The following is a 27081-nucleotide window of genomic DNA, read 5'->3' as shown; positions in this document are numbered from 1 at the left end:
CGGGAACTTCTGTGGCAAGATCAAATGTCGATTACTTCAGAATCTTGGCCATCTAGTCGGCTACACGCACACACACATACACAAAAATGCAATACAATTTATTAATCTTGAAGGACGTACGTTGTGTTCGTTTACTTAAATACAATCATCTGCTTCAACACCTCCTACCCCCTTCCCCCTCTTCAGGCATGTGTTTCGAGAAAAAGAAGCTTGGCGACTCTTTTGAACGACTCATTTGAACGACTCTTCTCAGTGAGCGAGCGCTCATGAGTCGACTCGCTCAAATGAACGGCTTGAACCCATCACTAGGCCGAAGCTACCTGTCCCTGGATGAATACATTTGCACCGATACTCTTCTTACCGTTCAGGCAGTGTTGCCACCAGCTGAGGACACAATTTCTCCTTGCAGGAGGCAGAATTTCCCTTTTTTTGTTCAATTATTCCCTTCAGATGTCGCAGGTTCGAATCTCTGACTGGCTTTGATTTGGGTTTTATTTAGCGTCTCTTTTCTGCTACTTTTAAAATTGATGAAGGGACAAAGAACGGAACACCCATGGAGGGATTCGAACCCGTGACTCCTGGCTTCGTAGCGCGCTGTGCTAACCAATCCGCCACGGAGGTCGGCGAATCTTGGTGACCTATATATATATATATATATATATATATATATATGTGTGTGTGTGTGTGTGTGTGTGCAGTGTGGTATTTAAGAAACTTCCAGTGGAGAAAATTCTAATGACTGTCTAGGGACAGCATGAGATAATGACTTTATGCCATGTAACATTTCCCCCCATGGATAGAATTTATCAAGAAGAGGGGGGACACAAGTACCCAGAGGGGGAAAATCCCCCCCATCCCCCCTACAAATACCATCCTGTATATATGTGTGTGTGTGTGTATATACATCATATTGGCTTGTACTGAAAGTAGTGCAAATAAGCAATAAAAATATCGAATAGGAAACTGAAACGCAATACAATGACTTATATATTCTGTTCTGATAGCAATTGTGATGTCTTGAAGTTTCCGTGAAACTTTGATATTTTGTCATCGAATTTTCCTGTTCTCTTAAAATTCAGTCCTAATTTCCCTGCAGAGGGAAATTTTCCTTGAAGTGGCAACACTGCGTTCAGGCATCGAAGTGGAAGATCACACTGAAGGCTGCGGTTTTCCCATTCAGATTCTAAGCTGAGGGCACCGGCCGCTGTCTCCGTACCAATACCTGCCGACGCATTGTGATGCAAAACAACCTCTTTCCCAACAGCTTGGACCTTGATACACTGCTCTGGGATCTCTTTTTAAACAATCAGCGTTGAATAATACCGAAACTTAGTTTCCCAGAAATTCCCTCCATGGCCGAACAGCTGTTCAAAACAAGAAGGTTTAGCTAAATGCTATAAATCTACGTTTCATGGTTGTCTACATGTATATTACATTGGCTTTTAGTTTCACGTAGTCTAAAAATTCATTTATGCCATTGGTTTGATAGAAGCTGCTTACTGTGTAGCTACTTATTTTAAAATTGTAACTCAGTTACAGTTACTGGCACTTGAAAAGTAACTGTAAGTTATTTTGACAGTTACTCTTTTGGAAATGTTGTTGCAAACAAATTACACCCAATCAATACTCATTAATTGTAACAAAATAAATATATGAAGACTTCTATTTGTTTCTGGTTTTCATGTGTTAATATTACAGCGCCTTGAATCACGTAGTGTGGAAAACGGCACTGTTCTGGCATCTCTGGCTGGTTCCACTCGAATATGATACCGCTAGAGGCGCTGGTGTCGGTACACGTGCATGGCATTCGTCTGCTTATAATGGAAGTAAATGGAGTTTTCGCCGCAACGTCTGATTCTTTTACATGAAGCGTTTCTATGAATGTGATAATTGCTATGATATTTGGTACAGTGGTCGCGAAGATATTAACGAACATTCTAGACAGTCGACCACGTCCTGATATCGTCATACTTTCGTTAATAATACGGGAGAAAAATACGCGTGGAATGATCTTGGCAACTAAATTTTTGTGTATGAATTAGGTTCATTATCATTTCTTTTAAAGATATACACACTGAAGCATTTGCATTTTTGATATTTACTGTCTCTTTTCTTCCGCTTTAAACTAATCGCGGCGATGATGATGATGATGATTGCATGAAACGACAAGGGGAGCCCCACAAAACTTTCTTAGTGCCATCGACATGAGTGTAAGGAAACTTTCAAACCAATGGGACAAGCGACACGGGATGTTCACACTGTCACACTAGTGACACACACTTCCAGACTGTAAAATAGCATTCATTGCACATGGGGGTCCAAACAGCAAACGACACGTTCATATGGCGTATTCGCGTGCTACTTGTTACTTCGGTCGCAGACCGAAGCGACGCGCTACAGGGGGGAGTTCCCAACTAATAGACAAGCGGACATGGTGCCTTCAGTCTATTAGCAAGCGTTCGCTGCTAATTGTGCGAACAACAGATAGGCGACACGATAAACCGCACATTACAACAGATCTAGGCGACACGATAAGCCACACGTGTCGCTTTGTCGCTTGTGCGTCGCTCAAACTGGGCCATTTCCTCAATAGCTTGCAACATGTTTCCGTGGTTTGTTGTTCGCGCATGCGCGATGCAATGAGGGTCTTGCTTTAGGGAGATTGCGCACCAAAGCGACAAGCGGCACGCGACACTTATCGCTTGATTGAACGCTGGCCTGTGCTTCCCGTCATGCCACTACGATGTGAAATGTTGCTCTTGATTGGCTCGTTTCAAAGCAACATGTGTCGCTTCGGTATGAAAGTTGCCTTGGACCGAAGGACCCGTGTCGCTTTGGTGTGAAATCCTCGTATCGTTTGTCGCGTGTCGCTTTGGTGTAAAATCTCCTTGAGAAAACGGTGCAGTCAGAGCTTGTGTCCCTACGGTTCGAAAGGCTGCATTGATTACGGACTGCTCGCTTCCAAGCGACACTTGTGGTTTGTCGCCTCGGTATAAAATATCTCTCAGGATACTATTTATATTCTAATAACATAGAGAAATAAAACTCTAGTACACAATCCAACACCTGACGTTCGGAATCACTTTGCGATGTTTCTTCTTGTGTTACGCATGCTATTTATTTATTAATTTTATTTTACTTTTCTTTCCAAATTAATGCCGTTTCGTGACTGCTAATCACTCCACAAATATAACTGTTTCCATCAATTCACATACCGCATTTCAAGACAAACAAATCTACACAATATATTCCAAAAACTAACTAAGCCGCATTACTTTCATAAGAAAATTAGCACTCGTACTGATCGCACTGCCATCTATGTTTGTCATCCGTCTCGGGAACTAGTTTCTTGGGTCGTTTTCCACACTACGTTATTCAAGGCGCTGTAGTTAATATTATTGCAACAGAACAATAAGATGGAACAGAACACTGAAGTCTTCGCGAATAATTAGGAACGACGAATTGCAATCCAGCGTGGATGATCTAAATTTAGCATGCAACGAAGCCTGGATTTCTTGTATTAGGCTATTCAACCAAAATCCTTTCATCTTAGCATCCAGAGAAGGCACAGTGTTGGACACTAGTTACCAGTTCTTCCACAATGTTATAAATTTTCAATTTACATTTTAAGTGTCGTAAAGCCCAAGAAGTAACTGTTACTTGTAGCTTCATTTGAAGTAACTAGTTACTTCCAAAGACTCCTCTAGCCTTCCACCCTCTTGTCAACCAGATAGCTTACATGAGACAATTTTAGAGGGGTAAAGAGGAAGGAGATGATTAGATTCGGATATTGATTGGTTGATTTACTTTATTTAACCTCCATTTTTTGCCACTTTTAGCTAATCGCAACGATGGTGATGATGATGATGCGAGGACAATCATTAACACAGAACAACAAGACAACAAAAGCGCCATGTGAAATTCCCTTTACACACCGCATGATTGATACAGTAATTGATATAAAGTGATAAAGTGAGACAGGGTAAAGAAGAGAAAAACAAGAAAAAATTGGAAAGAATGAAAAAGAAGGAAGAAATAAAGAAGGATACAGATAAAAAGAGAGAAATTGAAAACATGGGTGGAAAGAAAAAAGAAAGAGAGAGCGATAGAATTTTCCAACTGCTGGTGTAAGTTCGTATTAAATTTTGACCGGAAATGATTATAAATTGGGCTTTTGTGAATAATTTATAAGGTATTTGGATAAATCACTGGAGGAAGATAATGTTAGAGACCACGACCATCAAAACAGGGCCTACCTGGAACCCTTGTCCCAGTGAAATATCCAGTATTTTCTTGAGGATAATACAGTGTTTCAAAAGTCGCCCAACCCAAACTTTGAAAATTTATATCATGCAAACCGTAAGACATATTTACACCGGGTTTGCTCCATTATAAAGCCTCATCCATTGAGATATTTTCCAATGCTTAACATTATGAATTTATTCCATACAGAAAAGTAAATAAATTAATAACTGACGAAAGGCAGAGTTAACATTTTTCTAGAAATGCACTTTTGAGTTAGAAAAAGATGTAAGAAATTATCAAAGGGCCATAATTAGACGTCTGATGATTGATGCTATGTCAATCTGGCATTTGCGATCAATATTGATCATGTGCAGCATTTAATGGATTTATGACTGGCGAGTTTCTGGGTTAAGTGAAAAAGTGCTGTTTTTTGGGACATATCTCCGTAGCTGGCAACACTAGCAGGTCGAAATTTTGTCACCAGACGCACGCAACATGTGCCTAAGTATTGGTAGAAAAATACAGGGCGCACGGTCGCCGTGCGCCTGAAAATTTTCACCTGGCGCCTGATTTTTCAAATTCAGTTGTAAAAGTTTATAGGTTATACGTTTTTAATATATTCAAGTTCGCTTACGCAAAATTTCCATTTCTTTTCTTTTTTAAATAAAGAATACAGAATGTGTTTTGTGTATCATTAAATGAGAATAATAAACATGCAATTATAAGTTTTGCAGTGTTGCTAGCCGAATTTAGGAAGGCCACGTAGGCACAAGAATTAATTACTTTTAATCCAATCTTGTATTTATTAATAAACGAATGTTTTAAGATCGTATTTCAAAATGTGTAGCTTTATCTTTGGATTCATGGCTTTCTTAGCCCGTATTTGCCAAAAAGAAAGAAAAAAAAGGCTCGGTTCTGAGAAAAAGGGACTGGCGACTGAATTATTTTAAGTTTTTTGTACTCCTAAGGGTGGTTATGTATTTTATTTGCTTGTAAGTCCTGTGTTTTAATGCATCTGGTGATCTTTTTTGGTGAATGCTAGGCCAAAGGGAAGCTATGGCCAGTGGCGACTCTTGGCTTTTTCTGAGTGTAGGAAGAAGTTATGGTAAACCGTCTTGCTTGTACGTACGAGGGTCACTATTTATATTTTGAGCCTTGGCAACACTGATTGAAGTTAGGCGCGATTTGACGTTTGCACGGAATCGTCTGGCATTATTGACCATAACGTACTTCAAATGTTTTGTCAATAGCTTCATTTGTGCTGTTTATGTTGCCTTGGAGATTGCGCGACAACAATAAAATGGAATTAACTCGTGAACATTTTCGTGCGATGATTTTTTTACGATTTTCGACGTGGATTATCAAGACAAGAGTGCATCGATCAACTTACTTCCACATTTGGCGATGAAGCCCCATCCTTTGCCACTGTGAAACGCTGGTATAACGAATTTAATCGTGGCCGCCATATTATGGAGGTGTCTCAAGAAGATTGGAAAAACTGCTTTGACAAATGGTTCGAACGAATGCAAAAGTGTATTGACCATAAAGGAGAATACTTCGAAAAACAATAAAGCAGTTTTCAATGCCAAATTCCTGTTTTTTCATTGTTAGGCTCAAAATATAAATAGTGACCCTCGTATTACCCATTGCATTTAGAATGTTAGCTGGAGGCCCATGCTCAAGATATGGCAAGGGGCCCTTGCTCCTCGCTTTGAACTACGAAATATTTAAATGCGAACCTATAAAAATCGACGAAAATAACATTGCCGATATTTCAGATTTTGCAAGAATTTATATTTTCTTTCCCCTCCCTGTCGTGCGGATTGACGATAATAAATAGTGTTGCTTAAACTTCGAAATTATGCTAAATGCTTCTAAATTGTGATAGGATTTATTATTTATTATTTTTTTTTCCGGATAATTGTAATTCTGTATCTACTTTTCTAGCGTTTTGAACTTGCGTTACTTATTTTTAACAGTTATGTAATAGTGTAAACCCCCAAATTGTTTAAAATCATGCAATAAACGACATGGGTTCAACATCGAACATAAAAAGGTTTGAGAAAATTGTTTACCCCAAACTTTCTACCGATTTCCTACCATAAAATCTCTTTGACGAACTAAATCGGGCAGGATGAATTGTGACATGGTTATATAAAAGCTTTCCGCTGGATCGAGATACTCCTTTTCGTTTGAGACATGTCCGCTGGTGAAGTAGAAATAAGATTTGAACATAATTTTATTTTTATTTCCTCAAAACATATTCCTTTGAATTAGATTTCCCTGTCCCAGGAATTGGCGTTTGCAGATTATGCTAGAGACGGTGCTAAGTGCCAACAAAGATCAAATTGTGCTTGGTGTAGTAACATTTTGTTGGGGTTGGCATCACTGATTGAGGAAAGTCTTGCTGGTTCCTCGATCCTCGCCGATCTTCGTAACCTTTCCCCACTCCCTTGCACTGCCCCTTCCACCCCCACCCATCTGTCTGTAGGATGGCCGCCGATGTTCCTCAGCGAGCGGCAGAAAAGCCCATGTCCATCGTCTTTGGACTGCTACTGGAGCGAGCAAGAGCAGTGGACTCTTGACAGTAGCTAACCTAGGCAATTGTACGTATATTCCGCTCATAATTTTATAACACGCATTAAACTCCTAAAAAGTAGAGAACTGGAAATAAGTAAAAATGAACTGTAGGAAGTTCCTCACTTCCTACATGGATGAATCGCCCCTGGGACCTCCAAACCTCTTCCTCTGCACGCCACTGTGACCACCGGAACGAAATTCTGTAGTGACGCCACTGCTAAGTGCTGCAAGAGTTCATATCGAAATAATTGTGTTCCACTTGTTATCCCTCTACACTCTGTTCCGGTATATATCCGGAGCAAGGCCGAGCATAGCGGCTGAGATGAGAGGAAATCGAGTGGGCAGAGCGAAGCAGTACCCTCTGCCGGAAGGCTGGTAACTGCAGTCGTTTTCCACCTCCACGCAATCCCGTTCCCTCTCATGTGTACATTTGTGGAGCTGTCTCGCATCATTACTTGCGCAGAGACTTGTTTTCGTTCGCTTGCTCCCGTGATAGCCGGGACAGAGTATATACAGTAAAACCTCGTTAATCCGAACCCCGATAAGCCTGACTTCGCTTAATCCGGACAGGCAAAAGGCAAAAAAAAACAAAACAAAAAAAAACAACAACAGAATGCAAAGTTTTAAATGTAGCTGGAAGTCAACAAGAGAACTTCCCAAAGAAAAGGCAGTCAACCACTGATGCAATTCTGTTTCCCGCAGACTTTGTACTGTACTGTATAGTGTATTTAGGCCTATGCCCTTTCAATACACCATAATTAACGTGCTTTGTTGCCTTAAGGTGAGGAGGGACAATTTCGCACCAGGCATGCATTTATTTAAATATCGTCGGAATGGGCACTGCTACTAAAGAAAATCCACGCAAAATTTGAGAGTATGAATTTCTCCCCATGTTGCAAGTGGAAGCGGTTTTTAAAGTTGATTATTAAGCTAGATACCATGTTTGAAAAATATGATGAAGACGTATTTACAGAATCCCATGTATTCCTTATGGAGAGACAACTTCAAATTGAAGTTACGACTAAACAAATGGGAGTTTGGACTATTTCTAGCGCAAATATCATCTTCAATGGATCCTTTACCAGATCATATATTTTTTCCGCCATCGGAAGTTTGATATCTCCAAGAAAACGAGTAAAATAATTCTCCCATAAGCGTAATGCATTTCTCCTTGCCTCCTACAGCCTTCCTGGCAGTGTTGCCAAACCTGATGTGCATAAAAGAGCTAAATTTCACCTTAAATTGAGCTAAGTTGACTTTCAAGGAGCTAGATTTACGAAGGCTGGATAAAGCGCCTCCCATGGTAATTTTAGTTGTCAAGAGGGTGGGGAGGGGGCGCTGCTATTACCGGTAACTTTAAAGTGATGACAATCTATTCTTAGTTTTCAGCTTCTAGATCTGACGGCATCACCCATCTCAAAAATCGACCGATGGTTGTATGAATCGAAAATAAAGGATTACCGGATAACAATATTGTCATCTTCACCTCAGTCAAGGCGCAATATAAAAATAGCTTTGGAGGTAAGGGGGGGCGGGTGAGACGACGCAGCCAATATAATAATATCACGTCACGTGCAAAATGTATACGCATGGCAAACGTTGGTCTATGTTCGGGGCTAGTGATGCATAGTGGGGCAGGGGGCGGGTGCCAAAGTTCACAGCCAAGCGAGTGCACGAAAGAGCCGGATCTGGCCTCAAAAGAGTAAGTTGGCAACAGTGCTTCCAGCTGCATCGGAGAGAAGGAGCTAGGCGAAATTGTCCCTCTCCCCCTTAAACTGAGTTTTAATGCACTTCAACTGTTCTTTTAGGTTATTTAAGTTAATCCGGAGTTTCGTTATCCCGGTCAACTTATCCCCCTCCCCCCATTAGTCCGGATTAACGAGGTTTTACTGTATATCAATCAACGAAATTTCCGCGCGCCGAGGGAAATTCCTGTTCGGAGGGAAATATCCCACACGACCTGCCCGCAGATCTACGTCGTCCCAGATCCTTCCCACATTGGCGTGTCGTTGCGTGGTGGTTGGGCCTGGCTCTCTCGCCCGTTGCTCCGGGCAACACGACTCCATCGTTTCGCGCGTCGTCGTCAAACAAACTTGGGAGACGAAACGGAACGCACATGTGGATGCCATTGCAGCGACAGTTCGGTGAGTCCATGTGCTGTGCCTTTTCTGAGAGTGTGCATTCGAATGAGATCAGCTCAAAGAATCGTGTGTGCGATGTGTGAAAGTGAATAGGTGCGTTGTGATTCCCTCCCCACGTGATGATTTGGGCATTTGTTACATGTGTGTGCCACCCACCGAGGCGACGTGAATCTGTGTGGAGCAGCAGCCAGAGCCAGCGGCTGTGTGTGTAGCGTGCAGATCGGATTACCGAAGGAGGTGTCCAATTAGGTTTGTTTGCAAGCTCGATCGTTCGGCAAAAGTTAGCTGTAGTTCTGCTTACACGGTAGCTCATAGGCGCACACGGGATGTAAGAAGTGAAGACATCCAACCTCACTTCCACGTATTACACCTTTGCCTGCATTTTACAGACTAACGAGGTTCTGGCGCCTGACAGTCCACACACACCCAACACCCCTTTAACATCCCTCCAAATTCATTACCCCTCATTTTTCACAAAGACATAAATTTATGGTCATTTTCGCTCTAGGTATGCGTACCTTTAAACCCTCCCTACAGTGGCGGCGATTGGGTTCGGAAACGGGGGGGGGGGACAATGTGCCAAAACTGGGAGGGCAAGGACAGTTCTCTCTCTCTTGGTAGATAAGGTTTAGCATAGTGCGGGGAAAATAGTGTCACAAAGTGCGGGGGCTCGCCCCCCTAATCGCCGGCACTGCCTCCCTAAATATGAGTTTATACCCCCCAGATGCAGGCCCGTACACAGCGGGGCAGATCCGAAAATGTGGTATTTGACGTCGCTTTTCTGTCTAATTAGTCTAATCGCGACGATGAGGATTAGCGATGATATGATGAAATTGATGAAGGAACACACTCACATGGAACACCAATACCCGGGATTCGTACCTAGGACCCCTGGCGTCGTAGTGCGCTGTGCTAACCATTGCGCCACGGTGGTCTTCGAAAAATGCTGTTGGAGTATTAGATGTGATCACCAATGCTATGCTAATATTACAACTGGAGCTAAACATACAATTGTAGAATTGCAATATTGGGTCCAAAGCAACGAAAACAACCTCATAACCCCCCCCCCCCCCCGACCCAACATTCAGCAACACAGTCGCTTACCGACAAAGGCTGTCACACGTCATACAGCTTAGTGCTTATTCTATATCTAGTATTCGGTGTTCCGCAAATTAACAGTGCTTTCAATTTTATTTTTAATTTTTTTATACTAGAGCCATTGAACAGCCATGATAATTCCATGTTTAGAGAAAAATATATTTATAAATTAAATTACACGCATTACCAATTATTATTACGATAAAGAACATGTCTGAATGTGAGTTAACCAAAAAACACAGTTTCGCATCACAACTGCTTTGAAAAAAGTCGGGACATGAATTAATAGGAATGAATGGACTGTCCCGACTAAATCGGAACGTCTGTAGCCTTGCATCAATTGTTATAAAACGAAAACTACACAATATTGCCCCTCTCCACAACAAACCCATTCATTTATGCAAGGACAAAATCGAAATTTTTACAAATTTGAAAAATCGTCCATGTTATTTACGTAGCTTTTAGAGGGACGAGCAAAACCCCCATGGCCCCTCCCCTAGGTACAGGTCTGCCAGATGTAAAATTCTGGATTTGCAGTCAGGATAATCCTCTGTGGAGTTTCTATTTTGCGCTGTCCATATGTGTTTCATCCTATCACCAATCATCCGCATCTTCGCGGTTAGTCAAAAGTTGCAGAAACGCGAAGTAAAATAAATCAACAAATCTTAGGAAGGTGTTGACGAAATTTAAGGGGGGTGTTGGAAGTGTGTTAGTGGGTGTGTGGATAAATCACTGACCAGACGTCCCTGTTTTTCCGAGACTGTCCCGGTGTTCACCTAGAGGTCCCGGTGACCTGAGAGATATATTCTGGACGCTTAATTAACCCAGTTTTTAACCCAAAATCGAAATACGTATTTTTTTCCAGAGTAATTTTATTTTATCATGGTCATAATCTGATGAATATTACAAATCGTACGGTCAGAGTGCTTTGTGTAGGTTAGGCCAGTAGAAAACTTCCGTTGTACTTGGCACTGTGCAATGACGCAGCAATGAAATAGCCTACATCCAGACTATACTATTTTACTCACAATATATTTTTTTTAAAAAGTTTATTAAATTTCCAAACTCTTATTGCTTTATTTTTTTTACGCAATGCAGATTTTTTAGTTTATATTGTAGCCCTACAGATATCTACGTGTAGTTTTGCATTTCCGAATTGAAAACATTGAACTTTAAGTGCTGAAGCAAAGTATGTACTGATGTGCTTGTTTTTTCTACAGGATAATGTGGTTACCGTACCCTCAGTGGCGTGCCCAGGATATTCAAAAGGGGTGAGGGGCTACGTATATGTTTTAGCAGTCAGTCCTCATTTTGCCATCTTTTCCTGACCTTTAAATGTTTTTTAAAGAATACTGGGCCAAAGGGGGAAAGGTTATAACCCCCACCAACGCACGCCATTGTGTATCCTACACAATTTCTGTAGGTCCCCAAACCCCAAGCCCCCCTTAAATTCTGGCCTGGATAGGGCTCTGACACCCTCATACCCCCCATTCGGTGCGTCTATGCAGAGGGTGCCTCTGCAGCTCCAACAGGTTTCACGTAACTGAGGATCAAGACTTGGCATGTGGTATTTTATTGGGCGACGCGTGATCACCGCATCGGATCCCATCGTCGCGGTTAGCCGGCTTTTTAGACGTGTGTCCATCAGTTCCTCTTTTCAGTTAGCTCCTAAATTGTTCTCCCGAAACTCGTGATGAAATTTGATTTTTCCACGAGGATCGAACCCGGAACCACTCCTACTAAAGAAAGAGTCCGGACCCCCGGCCCGAAAGAATTAATAAACACTAAAATTAAATAATGAATTAATAAAGTAACTAAAATTAAATTATGAAAATATACTTGTTGTTTAATCAAGGGTTATTCATTTCCGCCAAACTAATTGGAAGGCAAGGATTGTATTGGGATCATACGACTTTGAATGACAGTACCAAAGAAGATTTATGCAAGATCTATTACTACTTACAATAATATGAATAAAATATTACCAGGAACTTTACTTTTCGTCAACTGGATCTAACATCCTTTCTTGATATTCAATAAATATTGAATTCTTTATCTATTTGACATTAATTTCCTTGCCATGGCAGTTATTATTATTTTTTTACAGACTTGGCCGACCTGAGCTATACGTAAGCTAGATAGTGAATGCATTACTGTTATATCACTATCCTTATATCGTCTTTTTACCTATTCATGTAATACAAACATATTAATTAATTTGTATATTTTAATTAGTACTATTATAATTAGTTTAATATAAATATACAGTAAACCCTCTTTAACACGAATCCCAAGGGACCGAAAAATCAAGAGTTCGTGTTAAAAGAAATCGTGTTATCCGGGGACTCAAATTTTATTTCTACTTCCTCCAGGATTTTCAGTTTTCTTTGCAGGTCTATGCCTGTCTTCTTCCTCTTGGCCATGACTCCCGTCTTACTGCTTCCAATTTGATGTTACTCGTACTGGCTATGTTTTAAAGAATAGAAAAACACATTTGAACACATTGTTGATCTGAATTTGTTGGTTACAATACTGTATAAGTTGATTGTTGACAAGATGATAGAGATTGTTGAGGGATATCTTACATACCTAGCAGAGGAACGACAGAGGAACAACAGAAAAAAATTATGAAAAACTTTGAAAGTTTGTGTTAAATGAGATATGTAGTTATTTAATTTGAACATTATTATTATTATTTTGAGACATTTGGTTTGGAGTCCCTGAAATATATTTCTAGATACGTGCCTGCCTGTGTGCTCTTCACTAAATTGTCGGTTTCCTGATTTTTTTTCGGACGCACTCTACGAATCTTACGGACAGCTGCATGTATTCCCAGATATCGTAGACTTGATTGATTCAAGTAGCCTGTGGTGCCGTGCATTGAACACTTGCCTCACTCCAAATTTAAACTGCCGATCTTCGTAGCGGAGTGGTTAGCACAGCGCTTTACGACGCCAGGATTCCCGGGTTCGAATCCCGTCCCGGGCATGAGTGTTCTTTCCGAGAGTTTCTTCATCAATATCATCACTCATTCTCATATGCGCCATTAGAGAAGTGTGACAGGAAAGCAACGCTAATTAACAATAATCAAATCAGTCACATACATTTGCTTACATTCGCTCCATTCTTACACCCCAGGGGCCTCCCCGATGGCGCAGTAGTTGCATCCTCGCCTTGTATTCAAGGTGTCCCGGGTTCGATACCCGGTGGAGCACATATTGGTTCGGATCCCACTTGAAACTGTAGGTCCAGTCCCAATTAGCTTTACTGTGCACAAAGTGGACTTAAAACACCAACTCAATCAATCAAGTACACCCTAGTGGTCATGGATGTGAGCATCTCTTCATCATAAACATCATCATCTTCGCGATTAGCCAAAAGTGGCAGAAAAGCGAAGTAAAATCCATTCTTACAATAAACAGGTAATGGCTTGCATTGTAAATTCAGGCAGAATGACCTTGATACCATGCCGGAGAAATGTTATCAAATAAAATATCTTCCTTAGCCCTACTGACTTAGAGCCATAATCTAACCATAGGAAATGATTCACGTTTTTTCATTCCTGTGATGATATCGGGCTAAAAGCGCACGAGCTGTCAGCGCTACGTGTGGACTTTGTGAAACTGATCCAAGGTTGTTTGTCTTGTGCAAGTACAGTGTGTGCGTATCGTGATTAGGAAAGTTGCTTTCGATGGCTTGTGAAAGCCAGAGGAAGACGGCAAAGTAGTCTTTTTTATTGGTTCTCTTTCATCTTGGCTTTTTTTTCGCTTCAGAACGTAGACAAGGAAGGGGAGAGCGACAGTTGAAATGTGGCAACGTCGCTCACGGAGAGGAGGGGACGCAGAGGAGTGTGTGTTGAGCATCTAATGGGACAGGCTGGTGGTTTTTCAGCCTCTATGGATTCGGGGATTTCGTTTTGAGAAAGCCGAGAGAAAGCAGACGTGCCCTGGGAGGGGGCATGAGATGTTGCACGTAGCCCACGGACCTGGTTTGGCGGATGTCAAGGTCAGGTTCCGAGTGACACACCTACGGGTCCATGTTTTGGGGCCAGCGGTGCTAAAAGGTCACCACTGCAACTTCCGCTGCGAAGTCGATAAACTCGGTTTTCCAGAGTCTTGTTGCCTTCCTACTCCTGTTGCGGGGTTTTCAACCCCTTGTCCACAAAAGGCAGCACCGAAGCCACACCCCCCCCCACACACACATATATGGACTCCTGGGTAGTTAAATGGTGTCGACCTCCGTGGCGGAGTGGCCAGCCCATCGCGCTACGTAGCCAGGGGTCCCGGGTTCGAATCCCGGCTAGGACATGAATGTTTGTGTTTGTCCGTAATGAGAAAAACCGAGAATATAGTAAAATTGATATGAATGAAATTTGAGAAAATGCGTGTATGACCGCCCAAGTGTATTCCTTTAGAAAGAAAAGGTTAACGCTCTCGCCTTTGGTGCGAGCGGTCCCGGGTTCGATTCCTGCTGTAAGCCCCCAAATTTTGGCGTTCACCCAGCTTTGTGAGGACGATTGGGGCGCTACTTGAAGAGAAGTAGAGGGTCTCGAAAGTCAGAAAACAGCGGCGATGGGATTCGATACGCTGACCACCCAACGAAAAGTCGCTCTGGCAGGCCCTTCGTGTACCGTTTCGCCTAATTGCTTATAAGTACCAGCGGCGTGCATTCAGGATACGCAAGGTACTCACTGCGTACCCACAACACAGTAAGAAAAAAGTAAACATTTTTTCGTCTTCCCCGAACATGAAAATTCAACAATTATCGCTCCGAAAGCAGTTCCACTGCAAGAAATTCCGATTTCCGCACGAACACGCTGCTGCCTTCCTGAAGGCAGTCCCGAATGATCCCGATTGTGACCGACACCCACCCGATCCGCGTTCCTGCCGATTTCCGCAGAAAGACGCTGTTTCTTCTGCTTGGTACCCTAGAAATTCGGAAGGTAACCCCATTGGCTCATATCAGCCCGACCACGTGTTTGGGTCTGCCCGCGCTTACCCTCTCTCCCACTTCTTTCCAGGTTCTAAGCATCGAGGGTACCCAAGATTTTGACAGCGTATGCAGTGTTGACAGTAGTCAACATATTTTTTTCTGGAATGGTTAGCTTACCAGCATTTAGCAGCCACGCGTAGATAGATCACTGTTGGGTTGCAATAAAAATACATTATAAAAAGTGATACAGGAATCAGACAGGAGGGCAAGAATATGTAGTGGTGGAAGATCATATTTAATATACGCGTAAACTATCACATATAAAATATTTATGTGAGGTTAAAGTTACACTAGCAATTTTTTTTTTCGTATAGGGAGGTGAGGACCAGAATGGACTGTCACTGTAAAAATATGTGAACAATTTGCAAGTTTCGCACAATTCTCAGAGTATGAGAGTATCTGTTTATCTCCTTTCGGGATCAACATTTCCTTTGAGTTCCATAGCATGGGTGTTGATTGTTGACCCAACGATATGAATGAATGATAAAAGAAAAACATAATAAAACACAATGCTTACAATGGGATTAGAATGAGCCCCCCCTTCTTCCGCCAGACATTGCAAAGTGATGTACGGTAGTTTAGCTTTTGAAGTGTTCTGGGATGTATGCTGACGTATTTTCTACTTGTCCTTAATTATCTCCCTTCTACAAAATACTTTGTCGACTGGCAACTCCGATTCATTCGTCCACAAGAACGCGTGGTTTTCGGGCATAGCGGACCGGACACAACGTACTGTGGGAGGTTGACTTTTGCTTTCTTCTGTCGTGTGAAATTTGCAGCGAGTGTTTCGTTCATATTATTTACATTACAGGATCTCTATTGTTTGTCGGTGCCGTGAAGTGATAAAATAGGGGGACCGGGAGTTATTGATGACATACTGGAGAAGGGATTTTCGGAATTTACGAAAAAAGTGTAAACAATCCGAAATGGAAGGTCTGTTCCTGATTTGGAAAAATTGTTTCAGGCAGGAGTTGTGAAGGATGGTAAGCAGTATATTAGTCATTTTGATTTTTGAGAAGAAGAAAAAATATCTCTACAGAGTGATTGACTGAGTAGAAAAACAGTGAAACTTTATTGTTGGCCTTATTCGTTGGTTTCCTCTGCGAAAGATGTGAAATAGTACAGGATACTGAGATTTATCAAATTTATTACATGAAATTTGAAAGGACGGAAAATGATTGAATCATTTCCTTCCCGTTCAATGTTCATCGCACTGCATGAAGGAAATAATCAAAGTTGAATTGTTGGACTCTACGTAGCTACTTTCAGAATATATTTGCGAATATAAAATATCATACATATATTTTACCTCGTTACATTTGGATATTGATACAAGGATGAGAAATTTCCCATTATAAAATTGTAGAAAAAAGTTATTTTCTGAATAACATGATGGCCAGGGAGGGGTGGGGGGGGGGGTTCTGGCCCCCATAATTCATTTCGGTTGGCCACTTGTTGCGTACCCTAGTTTAAATGTCACCGCACGCCACTGATAAGTACAATATCATGTGATTTATGACCTGGCCCGAAACGGGATATCCTCTTTCGCCAAATCCCACTTTGCCTAAACTGGTTGAAAGGGAAATTTAACGGTATCTCAACAGTGATATACGTGCTGTTTTGTTAATTCATCCTTACTTGATGTCGCACACTCCGTTAGGTTAGGATAGGTTAGGTAGATCAATAAAGATAAATAATAATAACCCCTGGCGCAACAACCTGCGAGGGCCAAGGCGTACCATTCGTTGTTGTAGGTTTCTATGACCGGGTTACGCTACTCTTTCGTAGCTCCCAAATTTCCTCTCGATGGTGGGTGGCTACCGGTTCTATACACAAGCTGAAATCTCAAGACAATATTTGTTACTCTTCCCCCAGGAGACTCGTAACGGGAGTCCGAAGCATAATACTTTAGACCGCACGACCACGGTGCGGAACATATACCCAGTCTATGGGTAGTAAAACACAGGGCGTCAGAATTTTCAAACCCTATAGGTCCAGTCCCTATTACTGTGTGTAGACTGAAAAACGAATTGCCGCAAACAAACATATCCTGATGAAGATAAGGCTTGACTTCGTGGCGGAGTGGTTGGAACAGCGCGCTACGACGCCAGAAGACAGGCCAGGTTCGAATTCCGCCTTGGGCATGGCTGTTCTTTGTGTCATTCATCAATTTCGTCATATCATCACTCATCCTCATGTTCGCGATTATCCAAAAGTGGCAGAAAAGCGAAGTAAAATTAACCAAGGCGGCCTCCGTGGCAAAGTTGTTAGCATAGTGCGCTACCACGTCAGAGGTCCCGGGTTCGAATCCCGGCCTGGGCGTGGGTCTTTTTGTGAGTGCCTTCATCAATTTCATCATATCCTCATCTTCGCGATTACCCAAAGAGTGGCAGAAATGCGAAGTAAAATAAACCAAATCATTCAATCAATAAATAAAATTAGCCAAATTAATCAATCAACTTGTAAGTTTGTCCGGAATTGTAGATAAAATCTGACTCGTTATGCAATGTGCCAAGTCCTTGAGTACACCGGGTTGCTTACCTGCCAGTGAATTTCAAGTTCATGCTTTTACTTCAGCCCGCGTTTGTACCTCGATTGTACGCGAGGAGATTTTCAGTAACCTTAGATTAAAATATGGTTATCAGGGTTGAACAGTGATGGTTTTTGAATGTCACATGACTCGTAAAGGGAACAAAATGTTGTCGTTGTCCTAGGCTTTCACTATTAAAGAGTCGACCTTCGTAGCAATTATCATTTCACGATGACAAAAGGTTACGACGAGGAAAACCCTGAGCTTCCCAAGGATCATCTCTGCGTTTTTGTGTTCCACTAAAAAGATCATATGAAGTGTTTGAACGTTCAGTTTGAGACCCAAATTCCTTCAAGCCGCTCCCCCCACCCACTCGCTTTCATGTATCAATAACCACCGCCCACTTAATTCTACACAGCTCTTGCTGTGGTGCTAGCTAGAGGGATGTTAGGTCGAGCCTGGGGCTAGCTGGGGAATGCTCCTATGGTTTAACATGGTGCCATTGAGCCCTAGGCAGGATTGTGGTTTAGCGTCCTCCGCACTACCAAGCAGGGACATTTTATGTGCGTCCTTCGATTATTTCTTCTTGTGCCATGGAGTGATATTTACATTACAAATCTTGAAACGAGGAACAAAGAAAAACTCTTAAAAAATAATGTTATACAGGGTGGCCCAAAAAAGGTAACCGAAATGTAGAACCGTGGTACATGTGTCCGGTTACCTTTTTTGGCCACCCTGTATTTAAAGGTTCGTAGTTTCCATTCCTGTTTTAAACAGCGCTTCAGGTGGAAAATGTTAGCTAGGGCCATGTTTGGTTGAGCCTTGTGATTATCTGTGAGAATGCTCCTATGGTTTAACATGGTAACGATGAGATAGCTCTGAGATGCTTTGCTAAAACTTTGCTAGCTGGGGATACCATCGCCCCGAATCCTCCCCTCTCACTTCGAGCACTGGATTTTAAGAAAAGTTGAGCATATTTAAGAATATTTCAGTTATATCTTAGTGTCTGAAGAATGTCTTTAATAACCAGGAGCGTATATTCGAGGCTAGCTACGCTATCTGCGAAGCCTGAAGCCTAGAAAGTAAAATACTGAAGAGAAATCTATTATAAACTGTGAATTAACCTGATTTAAAAAATAAGATAATGGCGATTCTGAAGTTGGCAACCTGAATTCTTAGAAGTTGGCAACCTGAATTCTTAGAAGCTGACAACCTGAATTCTTAGGAGTTGGCAACCTGAGTTCTTAGAAGTTGGCAACCTGAATTCTTAGAAGTTGGCAACCTGAATTCTTAGAAGCTGACAACCTGAATTCTTAGGAGTTGGCAACCTGAATTCTTAGAAGTTGGCAACCTGAATTCTTAGAAGTTGGCAACCTGAGTTCTTAGAAGTTGGCAACCTGAATTCTTAGGAGTTGGCAACCTGAATTCTTAGAAGTTGACAACCTGAATTCTTAGGAGTTGGCAACCTGAGTTCTTAGGAGTTGGCAACCTGAGTTCTTAGGAGTTGGCAACCTGAGTTCTTAGGAGTTGGCAACCTGAGTTCTTAGGAGTTGGCAACCTGAGTTCTTAGGAGTTGGCAACCTGAGTTCTTAGGAGTTGGCAACCTTAGTTCTTAGGAGTTGGCAACCTGAGTTCTTAGCAGTTGGCAACCCGACTACCATTAGGATGGCAATGTGGCGTCCTTGAAGATGTCAAGAATGAGCCTAGTATTCTCCCTTACTCCATAGCCTACTAGGACCAGGTGTCGTAGTGAGCTAGTCCAGATCTTAGACTCAGCATACGCCACTGTTAATAACGTACTATTACTACTTCTACTTTGAAGAACAGAATATTCCAGCAGTGTCTAACAAGAATATAAGTCTACGTAAAAGAAGAAAAGAAGGGTCGAGTAACACCTTGTATGTTTTCCTTCCCTACTTACTTCTGCCAAGTGTAAATTTCTCCGTCGCATATTATGACATATTTTAAAGGGTTTGAATGGTGCCTTCTCTGCATGGCGCACTACCCCTTGCTGCTGGACTGCCTCTCACTGATTCTACATTCTAATTAGGCATGATACCGAGACGAGACTTGACACAACCCGAGTCTCGTGTATCACGGCTGTCTCGGTGTCGGTCTCGAGTAGCCAATGTCTGCCTCGTCTCGTTATGTGGGGGTGGTATCGAGAGAATACGAGACTTGGAAAAATTCTAATTTCTTCTCTGTCGGAGGAGGTCTGTGTACTAATACATCCTCCTCCCCCAGATGGAAAATTCTGAATAACCCCGCGAACAGAAGTGTCCCAAGTGAACTGTGAGTGTTTTCTTTTCAAAGCCGTATTGCGTGACGGAGCAGGTCGAAGTCGACCAATTTTTTGCAGGTTTTTTCAGACAGTATGTATCAATGGACAGTGTGTGTCTACAAGAAATTAAGAGACGAAACAAAATATTGTTTACAGATTTTTTTCCAAAAACGCTTTACTCAGCGTGAAATCGTCACGAGGAGAAGTAAAAGTTGACTTCTAGCTGAGAAGCAATAAAAAGTAGTAAGTTTTCAATCTTGGGGAAAGGGGAGGGGGGCTCAGGATGTGTGCTGTGCCCTACTTCGATTAATCTCTCCAGCCGAAAGCACGTTTTGTGGCTGCCCAAATTATAGGTTCCCCAACACACGCTGAATACGAACAACACATGAACCCGCCATCACGAACGGAGTGAGAAGCGAAAATTTCAGCGGAATTAATCGATTTCAACAGGCTATTTTCTTTTTAATCTCTTGAGATGGTGAACTGGGCTGTCAAAATAATGAATATTCATTAGCACTCTGTTTTTTTAGCATCACCGATCGTAAATGGGTGGAACGCCACAGTAATACATCTGTTACTTTCCAGTCACTTAGAATCCAGTGCATTTATTTCCCAGTCTTCGGTTTTTCTCACCTTCAAGCCTAATATGTGCTACCATAATGCTTATAAACAGGTGAACTGATTTATATGTACAGTCACGGACACTTCTGGGGTGTAATAGTCCCAATGACTTCCAATGGAATCGTTACAACCAAGAAGTGTTCGTGTCCGTGCCAAGAATGTGTTAGATATGTAAATACATATTTCGTTATTTTAATCAACATTTTGAGTTGTATATCGACTTACAATTCCGAAAATGGCATTTTTCGTTAAGCAAGCGGTTCACCTAGCTAAATAGTAGTGCTGAAAAGTCAATCTCCTAAACATGAATCACCCTAAAATCACCCTAAACACAGATTTATGTTAACAAACTGCGTTCAATATCGCACGAAGTAGTGGAAGCACAGATAAGGATATATCATGCAATGGATTTCACCGAGAAAGTTTGAGCTTCTATTCTCTAGGGTTGTGATAAAGATTTAAAATAAACAGAAAGTACAAAATGAACAGAGGACATATGAACGGAAGACGTTTGGTATTTAGCACAAGCAGGGCCGAATTAAGGTGGGTGCTATTGATGCTGCAGCATTAGGCCCATTCCTGAAATAGGCCAAGATGAAAACAGACGAGAATTTTCCGAAAGCTGAACAGATTTCTTTTACTATATTAACCTGAAAATAAATCTTAGAATGAAATTTGGAGCCCCAATTTCGGACGCCTAGACACAGCGTTCCTTATTATACAGTTACTATTATTCTTTGCGCTGTGACGTAACTATAACGTCGTTGTCTTTATTGTTCACCGAATATTTCAAGCATCATGCCCAATTTCGTCTTAATCCGGCCCTGAGCACAAGAAGAGGAAAATGTAATTACAGCATGAATATGAAATAAATGTCGCAAAATGTTTGAATATGTGGAAATTATATGTAAAAATATATAAAATAAGTAAAGTGTGTGATAATAGCAAATATATGGAAAATTACAATAGCTTTGTTACAAGCTTACGTATAACATATATTAGCATCACATGGAGATATGTGTTTACATATAAATAGGTTCCCTGCTTCTAAATCGTTCTCACTTAATTATACTCATAACTTTCATTTTAAAAAGTACAATATTCTCGAGATAATTTTTTCCAAAATATGTTAAAGGTTAGAATATTCTCTCCTTAGTGACGTATTCTCAGAGATAGTGCAATGCACGGGATTCTGAAAATGCTTATGATATATTTTTAAAACATCGTGTCTAGCTTAATAATCAACTTGATTGATTGATTTGCTTTATTTTAGTTCGCTTTTTCTGCTACTTTTAGCTAATTTGCAAAGATGGGGATGAGTGATAGCATGATGAAATTGATGAATGGACGCTCACAAAAATCCATGCCCAGGCTGGGATTTGAACCCGGGACTCCTGGCGTCGTAGCACGATGTGCTAATCACTCCGCCACGTGGCCGGCTCAATAATCAACTTGAGAAACAGCTTCCACTTGCAACATATAGTCGGGGTTATTTTGAGTAGCACTGCCCATTCCGACAATATTGAAATAAACGCACAACTGGTGGAAAACTCTCACTCTGCGCCTTCAAGTACAGCTCGACATAGAAATTACTCAATTGCATCATGTGATGTTCATTGCCGTTACTTTTGCAAATGGTATGCTACAAACTGCAAAGCTGATTCTTGGCAAAGGTCAAAAGACACACTTTAGTGCATCAATCGATGCTCTTCTGGTGCATCAAATACATTTAGTTTCCTGTGTGTAGAAAGCAAGAAAATAATCAAATACGTAGACAGGAAGAAAGAGAGGTAGATAGAAGCAGAGGGAAAGATAATTTTAGCAGGCACAAACACCCACATGCATGGTGGAGTGGCTAGCACGGAACGCTACAACGCCAGGTGTCCTGGGTTCGAGCCCTGGCCTGGACATACGTGGAGATGTTATTTGTGAGTTTTCCTTCATCAATTTTATCGTATCAGCACTCATCATCATCTTCGCGTTTAGCCAAAAGTGACAGAAAGGCGATAAAATAAATCAAGCCAATCAATGAACCGCCGACGTTGTCACTGCTTGGCACCATCCCTACTTCACAGTATACATATCATCTTCCACATCATGAATACTGATTCCGAGACATCACTGTCAACTAGATCCAGTGTGAAATCAAATTTGCAATTCCAGACCACTCGCATCTACATTAAGTGGTCAGTTTTATAGGGATGGGCTTGGTGGTCGAACCGGCAAGATCACCCCTGAGGACCCATTGTGGACAAACTCGATCCAACTCCTTCCAAGTGGAGCGTGCGGTCGAACCATTTCCAAGCCAGACCAAATATCCTTCGGAGGACAATGTCGGTTTCCCCTGCACCTCCTGTGTATGCTACCCGACCGGTTCCTTGCGCTTGTCCTACTGGTCTTGGTCCTTGAAGGGAGCGTCACACCTTGCGATTGTTATGTATGGCGTGCAAAATGTAACGCCGATGTGGCTGTATCGATGCCCAAAATAGTAGCTACACGTGGTTGCCTTGACTGAGTTCTTGTCGTTTGTGCTTCGCTGTGAAGACAAGAAAGTAATGAGTCCAGCAGAGGCGTAGTCGTGATAATTTAATTGAGAGGGACTAAAGTTTAGATTAAAAGAAAAATGTGATGTTCCGAATTCTCAAAAATTGCACATGCTGAGAATTCCTCATGGAGAATTGACGTGAATGTTCGTGTGGTTTTGCATTCGCTAACTTTCTGTTTGTTTAGCCGACCTTGTTAGCGTGCTACGACGCCAGGAGCCCCGGATTCGAATCCTAGCCTGTACATGGGTGTTCTTTGTGCTTTGTCAGTGTCCCTTCATCAATTAGCATATCATCACCCTAGTTGCTTAGTGGTAACGTCACCTTGTAATTAAGGGGTCCCGGGTTCGATTCCCGGAGGAGGCTCATAGTGTTTCGGATCCCAATTTAAACTGTAGGTCAAGTCCCGATTACCCTTACTGTGAATAAGGTGGACTTAAAACATAAAATCACTTACTCACTCATCTCCATCGTGGCGATTAGCCAAACGTCGAAGGAGAGCGACGTAAAATAACCTGATTGAATCAACAAAGGCCTCCGCGATGGCGTAGTGGTAATGTCATCGCATTGTAACCAATGGGTCCCGGGTTCGGTACCCGGTGGAGGCACATAGCGGTTCGGATCCACTTGAAACTTTAGCCTTACTGTGCATAAGTGGACTTTAAACACAAACTCAATCAATCAAGAAATATGTTTATTTAAATTTTTTGTTGTGCTGTAAAAGTGCAAACGGACAACAGATAGATGCAATCCCTAGTCGACTTGACACTTCTTAACTTTCATGTTTGTTGTGTCTCTCGAAGCCATTCGAAGACGCAACCAATTGTTGTTCCACCCACTGCCGTAACCTTTACTGTCCTACGTGTCCTACCTCCGCGCAGTGAATCCAAACACCGTGTAGTTGCCGTGTAGGAACTACACCCACGCTGCTGCGACTTATTTTCCAAGCAACTTATCTCGGAAGATTCTCCTCACGTAATAAGCAAGGGTGGTGACTTTTGCATAATACATTGACGCTCCTACGGGTAATATACCTGCATGATCTCTTTATTTGCACTGATGCAACTTTTTCTATGTAAGAATCTTGCGTAACTATGCAAATTTTCCTTCAAGTGGGAGGAAACTGCGTAAAGGTCGCGAATAGTAAGGAAACTCGTGCGAGTTGGAGCTGCGATTACAGCTCAAGTGCTTCACATTTTCGTAGTTGGGAGAAGCACAGACTGCAGATGTCAAATCATGTCCACAGATATGCGTGTACATAAGATTTTTTTCTCTCCTACTCGTACTTTTGTCTAAAATGTGTTTTTGTTTATTTCACCTCGTATTTCTGTCTCCCTTTGGCTAATCGCGACGATGCGGATGAGTGGTGACATGATGGTTTGGTTTGATTTGATTTGCTTTATTTTACTTCGCTTTTTGTGCCACTTTTGGCTAATTTCCGAAGATGGAGATGAGTGATGATGATATGATGAAATTCATGAATGGACACTCACAAACATCCATGCCCAGGCCAGGATTCGAACTCGGGACCCTTTGCGTCGTAACGTGCTGTGCTAATCACTGCGTCACGGATGTCGACGTGTGTTTGTGTCTATTATCAACCAATTTAAAGTAACATTTCCGAGAGTGAATATAGGGGTGTAATCTAGAGCAGAATTGTTAAATGTCCAATAATTTTAAATAAATTCAATTCCGGTCGAGGGGAGAGAATCAGCAAGCGTAAATTGGTTATGGACCATGAAGAACCTATTTATCTGTGAAGTATTTCAATTTGGTCCAGGAACCTTTTTTGCGGATCAATTTAAATGCGGTCCAAGTTACGTATTGAAATTAAACAATACACAACGTGGACCGAATTTAAACTGTGGGATCCTGTTACGGAACCAAATAGAACCAATTAGAATTTATGGATTTCTGGACCTTTTAACAACCCTGCCCTTGAGGCCCTTAGAGAGGCGAAATTGCCCCGCATCCCAAAGTTGGCGCCTATGAGAAGAAGGAATCTCCTGAAAGACCAACAGAAGACGAACATTCCATAGCTAGATTCGCAGCATGCTGTCCATTCTTCAGGGTTCGAACTTCAAAAGGCAGATCCCAAACATTGTCCAGACTCCATTCACCAATTAGCATGTCACGATTTGGCTTTCGGGTTGAGAGATACTAATGTGATCGACCTTTGTGAACCACACACGATTTTCGTTCGTATGGGTCATAACTCAGGAGGAAGGAGTACAAGGAGCTGCTTGTGCCAGGACTCAAGGCCGATTTGTATGGCCCAGCTGCCTCCGAGACCAGCTGCCTGCCCAAGGGGTCACGAAACTCTAGATACACACACAAATATATAATGCTTTACGATTTCCTCTTCTGACTCTTTTTGTTTCGGGATGGTCAAGTGTCTCCGGGTTAGCCCGTTCCAAAAATACACCGATCCGGAACCAAGAACCGGTCACTCGGATCAGGTTAACAGAACAGAGTATTTGAATACGGACCAAGAACCTGTCAACAGTGTCTGCTTATCAGCAGAACAAGGTACGGTCAGCGGCAATAGAAATGGGACACGTCACATCCTTGTAAGGCGTTGTGTGTGTTGCTAACTGTACGGCGGTGGTAGAAGTTGCCGTTGAAAATTTGCTATTAAAATCCACTTTTCGCCGTAGAGTTAGGCAACACGCATAACGCCTTGTAGGAAAGCGAGCATTTCAGGATCTGGGTGTCCCATTTTTATTGCCGGTGAGTGTACCAATTGACACTACAGACATTCCTACTGTTACAAACTGAAAAACTCGCCATCTTTTCTAGGGGATGAGGCTTGGGAGTGTCACATGTTCACTTTTTTCTACTTCATCATCAGTTCTTAATTTAATCAATACTCTACGATATCGCGATGACGTACTGTCTTCCGGACGATGCATGTGGCAATTTCGGCTGTCATTGAGGTTCGTACCAGTGTACAGCCTGAACCGTGCATCTTATACGTTGGAAGTTCATGTATTTCAGATTGAAACATACAGATTTTGATCAACTTCCCCTCTTTCCATTTTCCGCTATGGTGACTTCCCGTTCCATCGCTTCCCGATCCATCGCTTTTCGAAAAGTGGGCGTGGTTTGTTCCGATCCATCGCTCCTTTCCGGGTCACGTGTTCCCGATCCATCGCCCCAGAAGGGCTCGCGTTTTATATGTGTGTGATTCTTTTCGGTAATAACAATAGCAATATGACCACTATGAGTATGTTTTCTTTCCAGGTTCTCTGACTGGAAAATGGAGGAACTTCAGTTTAGGTTAGGTTGCATTGCAACTTCTAGGCGTATTCCACGTCATCGTACAGTAGGGTCGAGATTAATTTCCTGATAGCAAAAACATTTTTACATTTATTGTGTACCTACTGTTCATTTATGTGCTTATTATTTGTTTGTTATTTATTTATGATATGTTCAGTTGTTTATTTACTTCTTTTTACATATGTATGTGTAGAGGCATGCAAATTTCGTTTTTGACGAAAACACGAAATATGAAATAACATGCTGTAATGTTCATTTTTCATGTTTCTGAAAGGTCTGAGGTGCATTTTTCTACCATGTTTTGTCACGATATAATGCGAAATGAACTGCAAAATGCGAAATTGACTCTTAAACATGAAATTTACCGTTAATATACCGACTCGACACTTTCTGAAGTCTGAAGTATCCTGTGAGTTATGCAATTTACGGAAAATTGATTAATTCTGTTGTGAATATTTGAGAAGCAAAAATTGACCCCTTTACGCAGGAATAAACTTAATACTCTGGTAACTACATAAATGTGCTATTAGAAGGGATAAGTTTATTTTGTGTAATAAGTGCAGTTTCTAAATCAAATTTAGGATTATATTCACAATTTTAAAACCAAAATGTAATTTTATATAGCACTTCTGACGTTATTATTCACCGCTATAACACCGAAATTTTATTTCATTTACCGCTTTTGAACCCGAAATCGACTCTGTTTTCGTACCGAAATTTTGCTTTTTTATTTACCAAAAATATGTGCCTCTATTTATGTGTGTAACAACG

The 27081-nt window shown here is 41.7% G+C and overlaps 1 protein-coding gene across 4 annotated transcripts in view; it reads left to right on the top strand.

Annotated features, from left to right (window-relative positions):
- Window positions 1-8841: 8841 nt before the first annotated feature.
- The window catches only part of LOC145993951 (uncharacterized), a 276598-nt gene continuing 258358 nt past the window's right edge, over window positions 8842-27081 (top strand). For 3 of the 4 annotated variants that reach the window (XR_014442307.1, XM_083129925.1, XM_083129927.1), the window contains exon 1: window positions 8842-8969. The gene's annotated coding sequence lies outside the window, so the exon portion shown is untranslated. Of the gene's footprint in view, window positions 8970-9013; window positions 9216-27081 lie in introns of those variants that run through there. The other variant, XM_083129926.1, reaches the window with a different exon arrangement.

This window comes from Lepisma saccharinum, chromosome 10 (assembly GCF_977018435.1).
Source record: "Lepisma saccharinum chromosome 10, izLepSacc3.1, whole genome shotgun sequence".
Taxonomy (NCBI): Eukaryota; Metazoa; Arthropoda; class Insecta; order Zygentoma; family Lepismatidae; genus Lepisma; species Lepisma saccharinum.
Note: the sequence above shows the minus strand (reverse complement) of the source record. Positions and strands in the feature narration are given on the sequence as shown.